The following is a 23,490-nucleotide window of genomic DNA, read 5'->3' as shown; positions in this document are numbered from 1 at the left end:
AAGAAAAACATGTTTTAGTAGTAACTTTTGTGGTATAGCAATAATGAGGCAGCCTTTTACGTGGCCCAACAATATGTTACAGCACAGTACTTTCTTCATCACAACAATAAGCATAACTAAGATATCTATACGCAAAGCATTTCACTTTTGTGTATCATCAGGTAAGTACATTGACTTCTGCAGAACTTAGCTTTCGGAGGACGATAACTACGAGACTTCCACAGAGATTATCTTACAACATGACGCACAGTTTAGCGCTACAGGACACATATTTGAGTGATTAATTTTGTACTTAAAACATTTATTTTTAAAGATTTTTGAATTACAAAGAAAGTTTTCTGAGATATATTTCACTCCATTGCTGTAATCTGTAACACCTAAGGGTATAATTACATTAATCCTCAGGGGGGTACATGCTTACTTTGTGTACCATGTGTTTGGCAAGCACAAGGAGCCCTAGCTAATATGGTATTGGCTTACACAACTTTACACATCGGTACCATATTTCTCTAACACATAATTACACAGCTATCTGATTACTTGACAGAGAAACAAACATTCTTTTTACTACGTCAGTGACAGATGTTTACGCAATTACACAGTTGGATACCTTCATACTTATGAAATTGTATTTTGTCTGTACTTTGTAAACTGTTCATATTTTTTCGGAACCATTGTGATACTATGAGAGCTTTGAATGATGTATTTGGTATGAGATCATGATTTTTAAGGTACGTTTGAGGTAGATGACACTATTGAAATGAGCAGAGAATTTTTTTTAGGATTTGAAATTATTGCAGAAAGCTACGACGTTTTTGAGAGTTGACTGAGGTGTTATGATGTTATATTTACGACGACGATGTGTATTATGTTGTTGAGGTATGTTTATGATTAATAAGCTAATGTTATATGAAGAATTTGATTATGCTATGTATCTAATGATGAAGTATTGAAGAAGCGTCGACGAATTTGTATATGTGTAATAAGGTAAGGAGTAATCAGTAGCGGTTAGGAACTCTGCCTTGTGAAGACGTATGTTGGAAACCGAGAATCGTACTTTTAGAATTATGAAATGTGTGTAAATGCGTGAATGTATCACAATGCCGACGAAAATTTTTTGGACGCTGTTATATTCATAGGATTTTGTTTTTACAGATTTGTAATCCAAATTCTTGACCTGTGAAATATTTTTATGTAAGACTGCCATTGTAGTGAAAACTGCTGTCGTAAATATTTCCGTACGAAAGTTAAGTGACCACCTGCACGTAATGCGTCGCGGGCACCCACCTGGGCGACAGCCGCCCGAAGAAAAAAAAAAGCCATTAGCCTTCCAGCGGCACAGGTAGAAAAAAAAAGGGGGAAGCTATTAACCTCGCTTCTGACATTCCTTTGTAGAAAGCATCGTAAAAACGACACGGTCGAACTTGAAAACATATGATTACACTGGATGCCTAATGAAATGACAAGAAATATTTTTATGTCTATACACCTGATTATGACTACTGTCTCTCTAGTTGAGAGATTTTTCTACTAACTTATGAAATACCTCATGACTACTGAATGATATTTTTATGCTTTGCTTTGTACATAGTTGCTTATTTCATTTAATATCTAGTTTCTAGCTGCACTGCAGCACTGGTTAAAATAAAATTTTATAGATGTACTAATTTAAATATTTTCTGTCTACAGATCTATTAAATAATAATTTTGTAATCCACATTCTTAAAAAAAAAAGGAGCACTTGGAAAGGAAAGAACAATAAGAAGGGACTAATCACAGGAACTGCATACATAATTTTCTTTTCTAGTACTTAGTAATTTTTTTGTAGAATTAGTTTTTGTGGTGCACCACTTTAATTACTTAGACATTAAGATGTGATTATACATTTCCCTTATCTGCATTGTTATCTTTAGTCTACTATTTTTTCTGCTTGAGCTATGTCATGTTTAGGTATCAGTTGCTGCTGTTTGCCAGGCATAGTGTTATTGAATTTGACTTTGTATTATTCTGTTAAGCCAGTTTTACTAATGATTTCTTGTTATTATTTGTTGCACATTGCCTTAGATTAGTTGTAATATTACAATTGCTTTGCTAATTTCTTAATGCTGCTTGCTTCGCAAATCTGCGTTTTTTTTGTCATTGCTGTTTGTGTTAATTTGTTATGTGCTGCTGCATTGCCTCGTCCCTTAGTTTAGCATCTGAGCTCAGTAGATTTAAGTTAGCTTAAGAGGGGGTAGACTATATAAGAAACTAACTATGATGAATTGGAAGAAATGCATTGAGAAGCCACAAGAAACAGTAGGGCCAAAATGAGTATTGTACAATGATCCGTAATTATTTTGAAAGAAATATTAACAGAGTAGAGAAAGCAGGTATTGATAGGACTTTTTGGAAATAATGAGGAACGAAGGGAGATCTTCGAGAAGTAAGGAAAGTTTTGTTTGCAAAATACTGCAGTAAAAGAAACCCTGTCCTTTCCTTTTGTTATCCCACTATGTGTTTGTGTACCCATGTGTATTTGTTTTCTTCCTGTCTCTGTGTACTGTTTCACAGAATTTTTTTTCTCTTCTAATACTAAGCTACATTCACTATGATGAGGAATACTGTTATCCTCAAATATAATTTGCGTTAATAATATGTTATTTTCTTTGTAAAGATGTTTAGATATTATTTATTATGTTCTGTTTTAATGCTCATGTCTAAAGTTGATGTTTCAAAAGCTATTCTGATCTTTTATGTACGTACTCATGTCATAATTCCTGTAACATTGATGTATATGTTTATTTCTATTGTGTTGTAAAGCCTGTACTACAAATGTTATCTGTATTGTTATGTTCTTTAATGATGTATTTTGTACCTTTGTAATTGTACTCTCATGTTATAATATTGTAATTGACACCAGTTCTTCAAATTAAGTATCATTTCACTGCACACACTTCTGTTGATCATAGTATATGGACAATATGTGAGAAGTAGGGACTGTTAGTGTTTACACGTGTGTTAATAATTCAGCAAGGGACTGGATAACAGCATTGCTGGTTCTAAAGACAATTCCAAAAACTTTGTGAGTGCACAAGTGGTGGTTATGGACTTGCTACATTATCCGCAAGACTCTTCAATGGTGATTGTGCACCTGCACAGTCGCAGCAGATGGCTGCTGGCCATCTCTACAAGGACTACAGTGGGTCTGCGCCTCTGGTGGCCCACCAGTACCATTATATCTCTACAAGGACTGCAGTGGGTCTGCACCTTTGATGACTCACCAATACCATTATTTCTACAAGGACTGCAGTGGGTCTGCACCTCTGGTGGCCCACCAATACCGTAATCTCTACCAGGACTACAGTGGGTCTGCTCTGTGATGACCTACCCACCAATACTCTTCAAAACTTCGACTGACTCCGCTGTGGGTTTGCTCTCTTGTGGCCCATTACCTGTCAGCATGTCGAGAGTCAGCAGTGTCTTTCCGTTGGAAGGACAACGATACTTTTCCAAGACTGCATGGAAATCCACTACTTCCGTATGCATTTTCTTTTACTGCTCAGACTTTGAGAAAAACACTGCAATGTGATGAATGATCAAGACTGTCTTTATGGACTGTGAGAAAATTTTAGCTTTTGACCAACATTGTATCAATAAGTGTGTGCATTTGATTTACTTTGTTATTGTAATTGTGAAAAAAAAATTTTAACAAATATGTATTGGCCAGTGCCCAACAAAATTTGTAAAATTTTTTGTGGGGAGCATGGGGGCTATGTAAGTAGGCTGTTTAGGTTTTTTTATTGGTAACGCCACCTCAGTATGAAAATCACCGGCTGTGCCGTGTGCAGTCTGTGGCTGCTTTGCATTGTTGTAATACTCAACCATTGTAGTGTTAGGCAGCTGGCTGTGAACAGCGCGTAGCGCTGGGCAGTTGGAGGTGAGCCGCCAGCAGTGGTGGATGTGGGGAGAGAGATGGCGGAGTTTTTTAATTTGTCATGATATCAAGGTAAATACATTGTTGGTTCTCTATTAATATCTTTTATTTGCCAACTATCCCTATGAGTAGTTAGTGCCTTCCACAGTTCGAATCTTTTATTTATCTGGCAGTAGTGGCGCTCGCTGTATTGCAGTAGCTTGAGCAGCGAAGATTTTTGTGAGGTAAGTGATTTGTGAAAGAGATAGTTTAATGTTAGTCAGGGCCATTCTCTCGTAGAGAATTTTGAAAGTCAGATTGCGTTGCGCTAACAAAATATTGTGTGTTGAAAGTCAGATTGCGTTGCGCTAACAAAATATTGTGTGTTGAAAGTCAGATTGCGTTGCGCTAAAAAATATTGTGTGTCAGTTTAAGCACAGTCATGTAAAATTATTCAAAGGGGAAGTTTCAAAGTTATCGGAATACTTAAAGGTAGGCTACCATTCAATATTCGATAGAAATTAATTCATCTTCCTGATCCAGACGTCGAGCAGTTCCTCTCAGTGATCGATTCAATCGATTTGCTAATGGATGATGCAAAACAGTGGCAGAATAATAATAACAACCAATATAACGCTAAGAACAAAGGTGGTAACAACGTGTGGAATAATGGTAACCAATTTAATAATCATTCTGGTGAATTCAGCTGTAATAACGGTAATTCGAAGAATGGTAACGATCATTTTGGTCACTCCCAAAGTAAGAATCAGAATAGGAACTCGAATTACCGATATTCGAAAGGGATTGTTGTGGGAACCGACAGTCAAGTACCAGGAACGGGAAATTTCCAGCGGGTTAATGTTGTAACCACTAATAGGAAGAGAAAGTATGGGGGGGGGGGGGCAGAAGGTATTGAACCATCAATACTATATTATAGTTGTAGTAACAATTACTTTCCTGCGAATCAACAGAATCAATCGAATTGGGGAAATTGTCCATGCATAATGTAAGTTAGGGAAATTCAAACTATCCAAGTGCATCTTCCAGGTCCATTAGACCCATACCTTTATCAGATGAAAGAGGTAGAGTTACAGATAATTCGTATCCAAAACCAAGGAACGAAATTCATGTAGTTGAGGTCCACGAGCAGCCGAGGAACCGAAAGGGAAGTCGGTTAAACTAATGCCAGTCATTTTAGACCCTCCTAGGGTGACTGGTATTGAGGAGGGAGGCACACGTCGTGAGCTGATAAATATATTGGACTACAATAAGGAGAGTGATATTCGTGATGATCTTATGTTAGAATCAAGACAGGAAACAAACGAGAGTGGATACATTTCACAAGCAATTGTAGAGGCAAAAATCAATGACGTACCGATGAACGTGCTCATAGACACAGGAGCGACAGTTAGCGTAATGACAACAAGTTGTCTAAACATGGTTAGTAAGCAAGGAAAGATACTCACTTTACCGGTAACGGACTGCACGGTGTCAGGAGCGTTTAGCGCAAAGGCGCAACACATGATTAAACAGATACGGGTGATGGTAGAACTACAAGGGGTAGACATTGAATGCACCTTCTTAGTAGTATCTCGGATGTCAATACCGTGTATTTGGGGGATTTAATTTTTGTGTGACTACGGTGCAGTGATAGATTTTAAGGAGGGTGTATGTACTTTCATGGTTAAAACTCAGCCATTAAAGCTAACTTAATTAAAGAGGAAACATATTTTGGGAAAATATTGCCAAAATGTAATGCTGACTGTCTAACTGTAAACGCCATACATTTGGGAAGTATTTTTTGTGTGGAACGAAACGATGCTGAGATAAATGTGTCAAGCATCATAGAAAAGGTACGTGAATCGGAATGTCTGTCAATCGAACAACAAGACGAGTTGGGAAAAGTTTTGCAACTATGTCCGCCAGTGTTTAATAAGAAACCAGGTGTTATTAAAGATTTTGAAAATTTGTATTCAAACGTATCCACACTCTACGTTTTGAAAACTCACTTAGTTGGCTCCCTGGACAGAAAGAGAAGCCGTGGCCAGAGAAATAAATAAAATGATAGATTGGGGAATAACTGAAACTTCGACTTCAGAATATTCGAGTCCATTTTTAGCAGTAACTAAACCGAACGGCGATACTCGGCTAATTCTTGACGCTTGCGACATTAACAGAATTATAAAACCCGTAAGAACCCGCCCTGAAAACTTGGAAGAACTGTTGCAAAAATTTCATGGGGTGAAATTTTTAACTGCCTTAGACCTCTGAAGTTCCTACTGGCAAACGAAAATCTCAAAAGAATCGAGAAAATATGCGTCATTTATTTTCCTGGGACGGAGTTACCACTTCAAGGTAATGCCGTTGGCTCACAATATTAGCGGAGGTGTGTTGATAACCGCTTTGGATACACACAGGTTCGCCACACTGTGCAATGTCCTCATACACTTTCTCGGTCTCTTCATCTTCTCCTTGCGACGTCGGCGTGTATGCAGGAAATATTGTTATCGGTGTTGGTTTGCTGTGGATGTTGATAGGAACAAGTCTCTCACTGAACTGTTCACAGTATCTCGCCGTCTGTCCTATGAAAACGATTCCATTCCAGGTAATACCGTTTTCCGCTCCTACTGATATTACCCTATAGTCATCTGACCAGAAATCATTGTCTTCATTTGACTTCACTTCACTGGGCCCCACTATATGTAGATTGAGCCTTGGCATTCCCCTTTCAGATTTTCTAGCTTCCCTACAGCTATGAAATCTCTGACATTCCACTCCCCGACTCGTAGAACGTTATCCTTTCCTTGGTTATTTAGTCTTTTTCTCATGGTCACTTTCACCGTGGTGTACCTAGCTGTCTTTTTAAATTTCAGTGTGTTTTCCATTTCACAACCGATTTGATCTTTTTGGTGCGGGGGGGGGGGGGGGGGGAGGCGTTGATGTAAAACACACACTTTTTCAAAAATGCACCAAATCCACAGTTTTGGATATACATCAATGAAATTTTGTACCGCACTTTAAACGAAAGTTACAGATTTATGTATAAAATCCTTTGATTATACATATTCAACTATTTTTTCGAATGAAATTTTAAGTTTTATTTTCAAAAAATAATGTATGTTCCTTTTTCTCAGAAAGTATTCAAGAGATTTCTACAAAAATTTCTCTGTTTCATCTCTTTATATGTTGTAAGCTTCTCTCATGAGGTCTTTGGAATAGGTCAAATAGGAGAATGTTCATAAATTGTTAATTATAAATCCACAAGTGCAATTTTAAATTCATGCAAAATTCCAAGCACTTTTCCCCATATATCAGCTTTCAATCGGAAATTCAAATTTTCTGTTGAGATAGCGCTTATTAGATTTACAGAAATATGTGTACAAAATTTCGTAATTCTAGCATTAATAGAATCCAAACCAAATTGGTTTATCCAAACAGAGAAAGACTTAAGAGAACTACACATCACAGAAAAAATGCTCACAGACAGGACCGCAAAAATGATAAGCAAAGACAGAAAAGAGGGATTCCAGCTCCAAAATAGGAAGAAAAGAACGATTGTCATCTCTGATGAGGAAAGAAAAGCAAGATCAGAAAGAATGAAGCAGTACTGGGCGAAAAGAAAGGCACAGAACACACAGAAGTGATTGATTCAACGTACCCCAAAGTTGGGTGAAACGAAGAAGAAGAAGAAGAAGAAGAATCTGAGGAAAAGGTACATAAACTAACTTTTCAGGAAACGCAATTTAAAGTTCAGCCTAACATTTTTTCTTGTGTCACTTCTTCAGAAGGCACCACATTTTTACTCTGGGTCGTCTTTCCCTTCAAGGCTTCTCTTCTGGTTTCTTGTTGTCTGTCTTCTTTCCTTTACAAGGTCTTCAACTGACTTTTGAGCTGCAGAGGATTTTTTCTCAGGATGTCTTGAATAAAATTTCCTATCTTGAAGCCAATTCTTTCTAACACCTTCATCCTCCCAACGTTCCCATCATTAAATACAATAACTGCATGAGAAGTTGAAATTCTGACAACCGTAGCAGATGCAAATGTATTTTAGGTCATCGTTTCCATATGAGTGAATTTGGAGACTCATTTGGTTTTTGAGTTTTGCCATGAACACACTTTTTCAGAAGTGCACGATCGGACAGAAACCTGCAAGGGGGCGTGGAAAGATCCAGGATACAATCTGGAAGCCTCTCACTGAGCTGGTATTGAAGTGCTGCTTCAAAACCTGAGTGTGGCAGGGAGGCCGCGTCACACTTTTGATTACTTTTCAGGCACTTCGGATGGGATTTCAACATTGAAACTTGGGGTACTTATTGTCCATGAATTGTACTAATAAATAATAAATAAATCGAAAGTTGACTTTTTTGGTCAATTTCATCAACGTCCCTCCTTAAACGAATAGTCTCGTACAAGCAACTGACCTAAAATGCATGAAACAAAGCAGTTAACTGGAACTATATCAAAAGCCTACACAGACTACTACGGGAAACAGTTGGTAAGACAACATATTTAACCACAGATTACTAAACTCTAGTAAAATTTACGGTGGCGGTAGGTTATAAAACAGCATATTTTGTACTTAATTTGGTATGTAACATACATTTGGTGATCCAATAATTGTAAATATCTAGCGCGTTACCTATAAATTATGAATGAAATGTGAAGTAGTAAATTTAAAGAGTATTTAACAACAATATAACATTTTCTAACCTTTAGTTTTTTAGTGTGGAAGCGTATGTTGAGAAAAAGATTTAGTACCTTTTTCGATTATACGATTTTAGAAATCCAGTGGACGACTGCGGTCTCGTTGTTAGTGGGAAAGTGAAATGCGGGACGCTATATTGACAGCAGGGATTTTTTTTTTCTTCTCTCTCACTCGGAGAGCGGACTCATTGGGCGGAGAGCGGCGCTGACGTGTCGCCGCTCGGCTCGGCTCCGCCGCGGCTGCTGCAGGCCGCTCACGCGTCGCCACGGCCGTCGCCGGCTTCCAGTTTTTATTTCCGTCGCTCGTTACCGCAGACGACGTTAGGCGTCCTCTGGAATTCCGCGAACCTCCGGCGAGACCGCGCGTCGAAGGCTGATAGGAAAAGGAAAAAGAAACTGGACGTCCCATGTTTTCTAGTAATGACAGCACGCCTTTTGTTCTTCCCCTTAGCAGCACCTTCCGGTTTCGTTTCTTGTTGTGACTAAATGGCCAGGGTGGAGCCCTTGCGGCACCTTGATGACAGCAGGATTCTCTGGAGTCACGAAATAGAATTAAACAATTGGAACATTAAAAGAGCACGTGTCGCTTCGAAAGTTTTTAGTACGATTTTATTTCGTTCCAGTTGTTATCGGTTTATTCATTCGTTGTCAGGACATTTTTAGTTCATTTCAGTTTCGGGACGTGTGGCGCAGTTTTACGATCATTAATTCCTTTTTTGATCTAATTTATTGAGGTATCACTTGGTATTGAAATCTGTAAAACAAGTAGTATACTTTATCTTCACATTAAATGCTATGTTTTAAAAAAGATATTTCATTTTAGAAAATTTTAAGTTAATGTCAGGATGTGGTTATTTTCGTGGTGTGTGCCCTAGTTTTCCTATTATATATTCTTTTGTTATGTAATTTATTTAGATAACTCTCGTGCGTGTGCTTAAGTCACACCGAATTTTGTCACAGAAGTTGTACACTTTTTGTTCACATTATACAACTGTAATATTATAAACGTAAAGTAACATTTTAAGAGAAATGTAATTGTTGAAATTCTCCATCTGTTTCTGAAATTACTAAAGGAACTAAAAGTTCATTTAATTTACCACTGAACACTCAAGAACCTGAGGGACCTGTTGGCCTGTGAGCTACAATGAATCAACAGTTGCTACAAGAGTTTTCAGTCGCACTGTTTGTTCTTATTTTTTTCTGTCAAATGTAGATATTATTTTGTAATTTAATAGCCTCATCGGTTAATCTTTCGTAGATTAGAAGGACTGTGTTACAAAGACGTGTTATTTTCTCCTACGATTCATTGACAAAAGGCGTTTTATTAAATAAGAGCCAGTGTCATATTAAGCCTATGCGTATTTTAAAACAAATTCGCTATTACATTTAAGTCTGTATCTTAATACAATATTCAGAATATTTTCTATCAATATAAACCACTTGGAAATGGAAATGAAGTCCCATGTTTCTTAACAGAGCGTTGGCAAGGTCCTAATGGAGATGGTTTGCCATTGCATTCGTCGGACCGTAATGGGGATGAATGATGATGAAGAAGACGACACAAGAACACCCAGTCATCTCAGGGCAGGTGAAAATTCCTGACCCAGTCGGGAATCGAACCCGAGATCCCGTGCTAAGGTAGCGAGAACGCCAGCGCGAGACGACGAGCTGCGGACATACCATAACCAGAAACCATTCTCCGAATTCCATTCTCATAAAAATGTGCTGTGTGAATGATTGTTTTGACATCATAATCTTTGTCCCTATCCCCACCCTCTCAAAGGTTTTTTTTCTTTTTTTTTTTTTTTCTTTAAATACTCCGCCACTACGCTCCAGTTAGGCCACACGTGCAGCTCAGAATTTCTCAAATGCTGGATAGGTACAGATTAAGGAAATATTTGCCTCTCTGAAAGTTTCTCCGTTTAAAGTCTGACAGCAGAGGGATACAGCCGAATTGCAAGGATACTAGAGTGAAGAGCAGGCGTGCCTATTACAAACAAGGGTTATGTTGTTGGGTCTCGGTAATGCAGAAATACATTCGAAGTAAATCCTAGACATGTCCTTGGTAAAATACGAGTGGAATTCCTGCGCAGTCAGCAGCAAACACGGAAGAGGTCCACAAAGACAGTGGTCTGTGTGAAAATTACGCCGGAGTTCCTATGTTTGACACCAGCCGCCGGACGACCAGAAATGTTTTCTTCCTGCGTAAAGACTGCGAGATATGTTTGCTCAGCGTCGTTTTTCCATTGGGTGAGACTGCAGAATGAACCCACAGTTAACAAAATTAGCCGACAGAAAACTCAGCAGCCTGGAGGACAGAGAGGCGGACCATTAACAAAACTTTCTTGTGTGTTCATCCTTGTGATTGGAGGTCTAAGGGACTTCGGCCGTTCATTTATGTAAGAGAAGGAAGCACGGACAGCCGTCCTTATGATATCATTTATAGCTAATGGTAGCAGAGACGACAATGCGGTTACAGATAGTCTGTGAAAACCTGTTATAGATGGCCACTGATGCATCATGTATACACATGGTGTTAACCACCTCAGCATATACTAAGGCCTGAAGATGGTGCACTGAAGCACCGAAACTGATAGCCAAGCAATAAATGACATAATACGAACGGCTGTAGGTTCAAAATGGCTCTGAGCACTATGGGACTTAACATCTATGGTCATCAGTCCCCTAGAACTTAGAACTACTTAAACCTAACTAACCTAAGGACAGCACACAACACCCAGCCATCACGAGGCAGAGAAAATCCCTGACCCCGCCGGGAATCGAACCCGGGAACCCGGGCGTGGGGAGCGAGAACGCTACCGCACGACCACGAGATGCGGGCCGGCTGTAGGTGTTTCATTTTTCTTACGTTAATAAACCTGCCAAGTGACAGCTGCTGTTGCATCAGAGAGAATCAGAGGAGACCATTGGATGTGAAGAGAGAAATGGTGCGTTTGTCTTCTGGAAGCATTCAACCTATTGTCGTCTCAATTTTCTGATTTTCGAGTCAGATCCCTGCATTCAATATTATGTCTGTCCTCAAAATGTGAAATTCACATTTTCCATTCTATAAAGAGTAGATTTTGTCCATTGTTTGAATCTTTGAGAATCCGACTGCATTTCCATGTCAGACATCAGCTTCCAAATGATATTGCCGCGTAGCGTCTACGAGATAATCACTGCAGACCACGCCGAGTGGTATGACAATAACACGCGTTAGCTGCCGAGCCGTGCCCTACATGAAGGGATTAGGCTGGGAGCGAGGAAGGAGAGCCGAGTTAGGCAGCCAATGCCTTCGCCTCAAAGCCGCAGAACACAGAAGATGGGAGCTGCCGTGTGTCATCTCGCAACCACGCTCAAGACGCTACATCGCATTATCCGCCCATCTCAGCAAGCGCTGAGATGAAGTAACTAACACCCCATCTACTTGCCTAATTACTGAGTCGCATCTAATCACAGTGAAATCAGTGCCAAGATTATATTTTGGTTGTCAGTGTGTGAATGAGAATAATAATAAACATAAATATTTCATGCATTAATCATGTAACCAATTGGTTTTCAGTCCAACCTGACTGACATGTACTAATATCCTATACAAACTGTTTAATTTATTACATTCTGGTGTGCTGCGTTGGGCGACCTGATTTTGAATTTATCAAATTCAATTTGCTACCAAAAGAGCAGGAAAAAGTGGCGATCACTAGATGCTAGATCAAAAATATATGGATGATAAAGTTGTTACAACCGTATTATGAAACTGGATCTTGTTTTCATTGAGCCGTATCTGGACGATGCTGAAATAAAGCAAAAAAATTCTTTTCTGAGCTTGACATACCTTTTGATTTGGTCTGCTTGGCTCATTAGATAAGGAGGAAATCGTAATGCGTCTCTAATCTTTAACATTTGCATCAACTTTCTACATCACTTCTTCAGCGATTACAGATTCTCGCCAACTTCATACCTCGTAGTAATTTTATAATGTCCACCTTTAAAGGATCTAATCTATTTTGTTACAATCGCTCATAGCGTTTGCTCCACAACCTTGATCATTTTCACTGTACTGGGCATGGTGACGTAGTTGACGTTTGGATTTCACAGGCATATGTTGAAACAGGCGTTACGAACTTTTCAGATAGAAGGGGCTCTTAATAACATACTTGAAAGTAAAGTTAACAGTTTTAAAAACAATTTTCATTATAATATTTTGCGTTTTTTTCACTCAGATTATGTTTTTATAGTGCTGCCACCTGTTTAATAACCGTAACTTGACCCTGAAACGATTCGTCTCGCAGCGTGTAGGCCACCTCAGACCGGAACTGTGTGTCCCGAGTAGTGCCATAGCGCGGCCAACGTGTCCGCCCTTTCGGCGTACAGTACAATCCTATCTCACCCAAACATTTGATCAGATAATATCGCATCATCATCACCCGTTAAAGTCGTTCAGAATCATCAGTAATCCATTATCATTTTTTTGCTTTGATTTTACATTCTCTGTCAAGCATATTGATCTATTACGGAGGTCTAGTTTTCCTCCTAACATCACAATTATTGCACTATTGCCTCTATCCTGACGTAATGTAACGACCTCGTCGTTCACTTTTATTGTACTTTCAATGTGGTCGTTGATAGCGTCTCGAGGGAGTGACTGAAAATACAGCATGCTTTTCTGGCAACTGACTCTTCCGACCGAGATGATAGGTAAGAGTCAAAGACATGTCATGCTGGCCCACAAGCCACAGCGGTTGTCCTTTCGAGAAGAGTGCATTTAACTGATTTCACTCGTTGTATTACACTATGCGCCAATGAAAGCTATCCTAGGATGCTAATATTGTGCTGTCTGAAGCTTCACGTATTTAACGTTAGTGGAATTTTTTTCCTGTCAATCTCAGTTTCCATGTTTCGCAGGAAGATTGTAATTCAAGTAAACCAGTACGTAAAGCATCTACAAATGACGGTATACACACGAGGAACTACGAACGCAAACGCCGGCCGGAGTGGCCGAGCGGTTCTAGGCGCTTCAGTCTGGAACCGCACGACCGCTACGGTCGCAGGTTCGAATCCTGCCTCGGGCATTGATGTGTGTGATGTCCTTAGGTTAGTTAGGTTTAAGTAGTTCTAAGTTCTAGGGGACTGATGACCTCAGAAGTTAAGTCTCATACTGCTCAGTGCCATCTGAACGAACGCAAGTAACCACATTAGACAAACAATGGTAACAGAAAAAGGGTCGATAAACGAGAATAATCTACGCTTTCACCTGTTCATCCAGGGACTACTGAATAGTCTTGTGAACGTATTTTAGTATTGAATGTTCTGTTGGACATGTACGACAGAACAGAGTCTATCAACTTCATATGCATTACTGTAGGAGCGCGGCGAATTCTTCACGTTTATTTCAGGGCAGATGGACTAATATCGCCCGAACTCTTGCGGGAACCAACAGTTTGTGAGTAGGGGACAAAGAACCGTGCAGTGCAGCGTGCGATAAGTTGGAAAATTGAGTTGGTCCGTGACCGTGTCCGGATGGACGAAGCGGTTAAGGTAACTGCTAATGAGAAACGGTAAAACCGCATTAATGTCCCAGTCCGGAAAATTTTTCAGCTTTCGCCATTGCAATACCAAAGTGCACTGGGCGGCTGCAAATCAGGAGTTCCTATCCGATCGTCCCTTCCCATGCTTACCGCATTCCCTATTTAATAGTAATGAATACTCTTAAATAAATGCTTTCCTGTTTCGTACATTATGATAACTGTTGGAAGCGTGCTGACACGTTCAATAACATGCATTCAGGCCGCATAGTAAACTAGTAGATACGGAAGGAAATGAGATGGGATGGAGGCAGTCTGTGCGACACCTTAGAACTAGATGATGAAGAAGCCACGAAATATGAAAAAATTCCTGAAAATCTCCGTAAAGTTTGGTCTAAGAGAAGTGTGTTCATTATCACCGACTTTAAAGTACACATAGAAGAATTTTTGCATAACTGGAAGACAAATTGTCGTGCAGCGGGTTGTCGGATAAGAGGTATATTTACTCCTCTGCGGTGACTAGGTACTGATAGTAGGAGACAAAATCATCAGTTACCAGTTAATGAAACTGCACAAAGATTCTCAAATGAGGTCTGACAAAAAAGACAGAATACAAGGTAGTGGATGAGAATGAACGAAAAGTTTTCGTAGTAGAATTCTGTAAAAGTATCTGTGGTTTTAAAAATTGGGTGTCACTTTTGTAACAAAAGGAAGAAGCCCACAAGTCATCAATAATAAAATTGGTCAAAGAAAAATAGCACTTGAACAACATAGCTGCTTGCTGTGGAGTCGCAAACTACAAAGAACCCAAAAGTGTTGACGTGCAAGCCAGTATGGCGCTGAAATATGGTTGCTAGCCAGAAAGAAGAAAAACAAGTTGATGTCACTTGAAATGGATTTTTGGCGGAGAATTTCTTGCATTTCTTGAACATAGCAGAAATGGAAGACTACGGGAATCTATAGCAGAAAAAGCGCGCTAGTCTTGGTGCTATAGATGGCAAAACAGCAGGAAGTTGAGAAGCGAAAGACGACTAACGTCATGAAAGAGCCAAACATACAAACACACACACACACACACACACACACACACACACCAATTAGCTTAGCAGCTGGCACGGTAGCTCAGTGCGTTCAACCAAGCGGCTGGCTGGTTACCTTCAGTAATAAAAAAACTTAGTGTAATATTCGACGATGAAGTTGAAGGGGTGTCATGTAACGTCTCCTAAAATCAAATGTCGAGAACAATGACGAACAAAATGAAGCGGGGCAAAAAGCATGGTCTGGTATGTTGCCGACCCGGGTTCGATTCCAACAGGTACCATCATCTTTAAAGAAAGAGTGAGACGAGGCGTAATGTTTGCTGTGTTAGTGGTGCTTCGACGCGGTAATTCGTGAAAGGGCCCAAGAATCGCGTCCTCTGTGTAGTACATCTAGTCACTGGATGATTTCTGTCCATCACTTGTGGACTAAGGCGTTGCTCCCGTTGACGAAATACATTCTTACGGAGACAGTGCCTTTGAGGGTACCGTGCAGCATACGCACAAGGAGCAGCAGCTTGGTTATCGGATGCACCCATTACCAAAAGCATTTCGAGGTATTCATCATTTGTGTACTCCTTCGGGAGGTCGCCCTATGTGAACTTGACCTGCCCAGTTATGGCTGTGCACTGCGGGCTAGTAGCAAATACATGCAGGTTAATGAATCCTGCTGTCACGTGACAGGCTATATTCGTATGACAAAACGACGTCCTTCTTATAAACCATCTCGCGTCCGTCGGCGTCGTAATTTAATATATTATTATTGTTATTATTATTTTTTGATTGTTGCCGACTTACGTGGTGGGCCTTAATAAAAATGATATTCCATTTAATTTTGATTTTACGATTAAATGCTTTCCTGAAGTTCTCCTTTTTTACAATATTAATCTAAAATTTTTTGTTACGTTAATGAATGTTAGACTCGCTGCATCTTAAAACATGGGCATATAAGCTGAACAATGTAATAAACTTTTCATATGAATTTCCTCGGCTAGTCAGTTCACTTTAAAGTAAAAGATCTTTAGTTATTAATTACAATTGAGGCCCACACACGCGCGAGAGTATTTTTCTTACCTCCGTTAACCATTGTATTTTAGTCGAAGTCCTGGCTCTGGGTCTCGGCTATGGTACTGAAAATAAGAACCTTAAAGCTACGTATTTTCTGCAACGTCGGGCGGCTGTGGAGAAAAATTAATATTATGTTAATTGCGGGCGAGTATTTCGCTTCCGCTAATTTTTAATAAGTTAATATCGCCACGTAATGGCGTCGTTGGCTGCATCGGCTGCTGCGATTATTGAACTGTAAATTACTTGAATGTAGGTTAATTCAAGGAAGGCGGACATGACATCGGGATCACCTCTTACAAATTAAAAGTGCACAATAATATTAAATGAATATATATATATATATATATATATATATATATATATAATCTGCTTAACTGATACAAATATGCTTACATTGGCCAGCACTCGCAAGATGTCCGTCTGTACACACTCAAGACAAGACAGGAAGTGAAGTCGACTAAAAAATTAACAAAAGAGCGTATCTTTTCGTCTCTTTAGATCACTTTGTTATATTTCTTTGCATTGCATTTCTTTGCATTTCTCGACCGAGAAATTATTGTTTTACGGCTACATGATAAAAATATATTATTCAATTTTTAAATGTCTCTTCTTTATAAATACTGTTTTTTAAGTCTTTTCGTAATATAGCACTGGGGACGCTATAACCACGAGATCTAGGTAAACAGTAACCCGACGTGGATTCGAGCAATAGCTCTACGCTACTTGTGGGTTTGATGATCCAGCAGTATATTCAGTTAGTTACGACGGCTGGTGCGATCGTGCGGGATAATACACATTCCTCTGATCCGATGGGCTACACGATGTAACTGTTTCCAGCTCCTCGTTCTCAAACACATATTGCTAAAGTGGAACCGATCCGATTTCGCTAGATAAACTTTTTCCTTCAATGTGGATGAGAAATGCATGCCGACCTCCAAGAGCGGCATTTCTTCTTCACCCTATACATTTTTCATCATTCTTCTGATTAGTTTCATGCGGTTAGCCATCAATGCTTCTTGTGCCAACTTCTTCATCGCAGAATAGCGTGCGAGTGTACGTCCTCATTTGTTGGATTTACTCCTGTTTTTATCTTACTCTGTAGTTTTTACCACTACAGCTCCAACTAGCAATGTGGATGTTATTCCCTGATGTCCTTAAACGTGTGCTGCCACACTGATTGTTGTCAGAGTTTTCCACATGTCCTTTTCTTCGCCGAATCTACGGTTCGCTTCCTTTCTTATCTGATTATCAACAATACTCAACTGATTGATTCTTTTATTTTACGGTTTTCCCACAGTCCACGAGGTACTTCACATTCGCAGAAACTTCTTTCACAAATTAGCGTACATCTAAGGTACATCTAAGGTCGAGATATTAGATTTCTCTTGACTAGGAACACCCTCTTTGTGTATACTGCTCTGCTTTTTATGTCCTTATTTCTTCCATCACGTGTTATTTGCGTCCTAGGATCAGCTTAACTTCGTCTACTTCGTGATCTCTAATTTTGATATTATATTTTCTGCTTAATTCATTCTTCGCACTCACATTAGTTTCGTCTTTCTTAGGTTTACTGTCGGTCCCTATTCATTACTCATTATACTGTTCATTCCATTCAACACGTCATGAAATTACACTTCACTTTCACTAAGTATAGCAGGTTCGTGAGCGAACTGTAATCTTGACATTCGCTTACTCCGAACTTTAAAACCGATGCTGAACATTTCTTTTATTTACGACGTTGGTTCTTCGATACAGAGAAAGAACAGTAGCCTCGAAAGGCTACATCTCTGTGTTACACCATTTTTACTCCGAGCACTTTGGTCTTGGTTTTCCAATGCTATTCTGACTCTAGGATCTTATCCATATTTTAAGTTACATGTCTTTCCCCATAGCTTACTCTAATTTTTCTGAGAAATTTGAGAATCTTGCGCCATTTTACATGGCGAAACATTTTTGCCAGACGATAATTCCTAGGAACATGTCTTGATTTTTCGGTAAATCTTTCCTCCGTTTCAAGCGCGACGACATAACTGCCTCTCTGTGGCCCTTACTTCCCGAGAGGCAAACTTATCACCATTCACCAGATTCTCAATTTTCTTTTTAATTTTTCTGTATGTTATTCTTGCTAGCAAGATGGATGCATGTTCCATTAAGCTGATTGTTCTCGCACTTACCTGCTCTCTGTGTCTTCGGGACTGTGTAGATGACATTTTCCCGAAAGTCTGGTGGTAGGTCTACATAGATTCTACACACCAGCTTAAACATTCACTTGGTTGTCACTTCCACAATGATTATAGAAATTCGGAAGGAATGTTATACGTCCCTTCCGTCTCATTTGATCGAAAGTTTTCCAGAGCCCTTTTAAACTCTGACTCTAATACTGGATTCCTCATGACTTACACGACGACACTAGTTTCTTCTCCTACTACATCAGACAGTTCCTCCCGCTCGTAGAGGCCTTCTATGTACCTATCTGTTCTCTCAACTGCATTTAACAGTGGAATTCTCATTGCGCTCTGTACGTTAATGTCGTTGCTATTAATTTCACCGAATATTCACATTGCTGCAGAATCGATTTCATCTTAGTTTCTCCGCACTTGTTATTGATTGGAATCCCAACTACTTACGTGATGTGTTCTTGTCTATGAATGTTTCTGAGCACACTCGTTCAATTGTCAACTGAAGTATTTATTCTGTAGATCAAGGTTTCTTTGCCATTACCAGTCCAGCTTCTTTTGGAGCTGTACAGTCCTCTTCAACTGAACGACCTACTATGTTATTCATTGTCACAGTATCTACAGCCTGAGAGAACTTCACACACATATTATTAATCCTCATTACTTTGATATCCCACGCCTTTCTACACTGATCCTTACAGACCATCCTCTCAAGTATCAGTATAATCTTCACCATTATTAACTTGTGATCTGAGTCTGTATGAATTCCTGAGTACGGCTTACTACACATTATCTGCTTTTGGACTCTCTGTCTCACCATGATGTAATCCAGCTGTAATCTTCCTGTGTGTCTGTGTGGCAAGTCCTTTTCCTTCTTTTGTGATCTTTGAAAAGTGTTTTCGCTATTACTAGCGGAACTGTGTTTGAGAACTCAATGTCTTTCTCCTCTCATTCTCCTACCATGTCGATATCTCTCAAAGCTCTATCTCCTTTTTCTACCATGAGTATTAGAATATCATATCACTTTAAATACTGAAACACCTATTCTGTATCCTAATTTACTTTGTGTATCACTTCTTCTTCTGCTTGTGACGTCTTTATGTGTATATGAAGTACGGCTGCTGTCGATCCTGATGAGAACAACTTTGCCACTAAACAATTTACATCAACTCATTCTCTGTTCTACCTTCCCACTGTTGACGAATGCCATTACACCGTTTTCTGATGCATCTGACCAGAAATCCATAGCTTCTTTCCATTTCAGTCGTCCCCAATCTAACCAGATCCCGGCTTTACATTTCCTTCCATACTTAGCAGTTTCGCAACCGCGTTTCTCGTGGTCACCTCACCTCTGGCAGTCCTCTCTAGGAGATCCGAATGAGAACAAGTCTGAAAACATTCCCACTGAAGAAGCTGTCAACCTTTTTAAAAAAATTATATGCCATATATGCTGTGAATTCCCATTGTGTACCATTAATTCAGTGATTTCCATAGGCCTCTGCTTCCCAATGCCGTTGATCGTTGCTGAATATTCCGCTTTTTGCCTGAAGAATTTTTTGGGACTGAACCTTAGACTCTGCACGTTAACAGCCACTTAACCTACCAGCGCTACAGTTAAAAGTGCCATTGACCGCCTACAGAAAGAAAACAGAAAAATCACCTCTTTTATACAATTGTTTTATCACAGTCTGATTGTTACTACGCTAGTGTTATAGAGAGGCCATAGAATTTAAAATGCACAAAGACAACTTTAATAGCAAAAATGGAGGATTGAAATTAGGCAGGTCGTGGTCTAAGTGTTATGCAAACCAAACTGCACCAATTCTCCTACACAATCTCCATAACATATGTCACCTTGACTCGGCTGGCTTAGGAAGAGATGTGATGATATGTTGACCCAACTGTTGCATGAAAACACGTAAACAGTTCGGCTTCCTGAGGTCGTTTGAGTTTGAACAGCTTCTGATTATCTTTCCATTATTAGCTGAAGAGATATTATACCCCATAATATGTCTCAGATCACAACCTAATGCTCACATAACTAAAATCACCTCCAGTATGCCTCATTCTTCATTGCTTAACGTGTCTTATGTTGTATTACTCAAAGCCAAGACATCATTAATGACTTGCATAGCATTTTCTTTTATTTCGATCTCTGGACAGTGTGTGTGAATGTAGTCAGCCTTTCCACAAAACTGATACTTTAGTTTTTTTCATGAATTTGGTACCAAATTAAGTACATTAGTTTCTATAAGTACCCATAGTTACATACAAATCCGAACGACTCTATTGGAGCTCAAATAACTTTTCAGAGGTCAGCTCATCCAAAACTACGGTTTTTTGGCGAAGTTCAGTTACCGCTGTGCTTCTCGCATATAGCAGTACATTTATTTCATTTTGCATTTACCTTCTCGCTCATGGACAACTGCTTTCAAACACATATCACCAAACTAAAAATCGCAAAGAGTGGAATTCAAGTTATTGATGACAGTCAATTTACACAGAAGAGATTGTTAGATAATCGTAATATGACATAGAAGAGCCTACTGATATCTGTCACGAAGGCGGAAAGTGGCAACTGGCACTGCATGACATTTGGTTTATTCTAGTGTGAGGTTTTGTCCCATTTATCTTGGCCTGACATGCACTTGTTTAAATGCAGGAATCAGTCTCTGTAGCCGGATAATTTGAACGTTCATAGAAGCATTCCATTGTCCTTAATTAATTGTTTAGTGGTGCATGACACGGAACTGTGAGATGAAAAAGTATTTTTAAAAAGAACAGGATTATTTGTATCTCTGTGTTTCCATTAATAATAAAGTGATGTATCCTCAAATGTCAGGTAACAGGTACAACAAAACATCTTGCTGTGGCACCCTCAGAATGTGATGGTGCTACAAGATGGATGTGTTAAATCTTAATTGAAATTAGCTAGACATGGTTAACATTATGTAATAGGTGGAGAACAGTATCTCAGACAGTAGGTATCATCTGAGAATTCTGGCACAATAAAAGCAACAAGCAAATACTTAAATTTTTCCTGATATAGAGAAATGCAGTTTATAGGTTTACTGTTTACAATCCTAAGAAGTTCTTGGTCTTAACACTGGGTTAAAATTAAAGGTTTTGAACGAAGAAGGTAAATCTTAAAAAGTTAGAACTAGGAAACAGGAAAATGTAAATTAAGGAATTGAAAAAAAATTGAAAGTTAAGGCATAAAAACTAAAAAAATTAAATTGAAAAAAATTGTGAAGAGAAAATTTTTAAATTACTTCTTATACATTACTCATATATAATTATGTTTATTTAAACTCCAACAAAACTTTTAATTTTAAGGTATCTGAATAGAAAATTTTCTTAATAAATACAAAACAAAAAATTACCTGCTTAAAATATTTATGAAATTCTTGTAAACAAATAAACAAATTGTTAATAATTACAATAAGAATGATCAGAGGAAAAAAAAGCTATAAAAACTTTGAGAAATATCTAAAAAAATCCTATAATTAGTAGATATAAATTAATAAATGTTATTGAAAATAATAAGAATAACATTAATAAGATGGATAGTAATATCCTATAATTAGTGATATCCTGTAATTAGTGATATCCTATAATTAGTAGATATAAATTAATAATGGTTATTGAAAATAATAAGAATAACACTAATAACAAGGATAGTGATATCATTAAGCATATTGAATTGGAGAATAAAGCTTTAAATGAACTTTGGCATATTTGTGAAACAAATCTTTTAAAAAGTATTCTAAACTTATAAAAAAGAATTAATGAATCTTATTGCAAATAGTTGGGTACATTTTAATAATGAGGATACTGGTCTAGCGAATAAATCCTTAAGGGAACTTCTGTAAATTTGTAAAACAAGAAATTGAAAATGTATTCTTAACTATGTAAACAGTAATAATCAGTGTTACTGGAAATAATAAGCATAATATTATAATAGGGGTAATCGATTGGAAAAAAAATCCTTAAAAGAATTTCAAGAAATTAGCAAAACAAAAAATTTTAAAACTTATTCAAAATCTATGAAAGATAAGTTAATTAAGCTTATAGAAAACGAATGTTTATTATTTACAAAAGCATATAGCAGATAAATATCATTAAACAAAAAACTACCAGAAAAGCATTCAGATTATAACTTTCGCACTCAAGATTACATTGATTTTAAAACTAAAAGGACTAATAGAATTGCCTTGGGTATTAAATTTAGATTAATCCGTTATGATCATTACTATTGATAATTCTTTAGACCCACCAAAAATTTTAATGAAGTTTAAAAAGAAGTAGTTAATAAATTTAAAATATTTTGGTACAGAGGGAACATATAAAGTTAATAGAGATTTCATTGTAGTTTTAAGAGATATGAAGGAATACAAGAGATTAGATTCAAGACAATTAATGAAGCTTTATTAATATCAACCGATTTAAGAAACTATTACCAAGTATCAACAAATAAATTATTAAGTGAAATGGAACACAGAGAAAACAGTGAGGTAGGGCTCCTTATTGTATAAAATATTTAAAATAACGTGTTGACACACACACTCTAATTTTTGGTCCTTTGTTTATCGATTTACCAAAAGTAGTTAAACATAAAAGTCCTATAATTAATGTTAAAAATATCAACTGAAACCCTTTTCCATATTCAATAAAATCAGCTTTGTATGTAGCATATCATGATGTAGGAAAGTTAAAATATTTAAAGATATTGGTTTAGAAAAGAAGAAAAGTTTAAAAAAAGAATAACTGTTTTTCTGTTAGAATTAACATACTGATAAAATTTAAAATAAATCAAATTTTTCAATTAAAGATTTTGCTCATCAGTAGAAAGTTTTTCTGTAATCTGTTTACTGTAAACAAAAGAAGAAATAAAAGTTAAACATGAGCATAATGTACATAGTTGTCAGAAAAAAGACTTTTCTAGATTTAACAGAAATTAAATAACATTGTGAAATGTAAGAATTAATAGTCATGATAGGGATTCAACATTTATTAAATCTCAAGAAAAATTAAATAAACATGAACATGATTGTAAGCAACAAAAAGAAGTAAAAGTAAATATG

Source organism: Schistocerca nitens, chromosome 2 (assembly GCF_023898315.1).
Source record: "Schistocerca nitens isolate TAMUIC-IGC-003100 chromosome 2, iqSchNite1.1, whole genome shotgun sequence".
Lineage (NCBI taxonomy): Eukaryota > Metazoa > Arthropoda > Insecta > Orthoptera > Acrididae > Schistocerca > Schistocerca nitens.
This window is presented reverse-complemented; position numbering follows the sequence as displayed.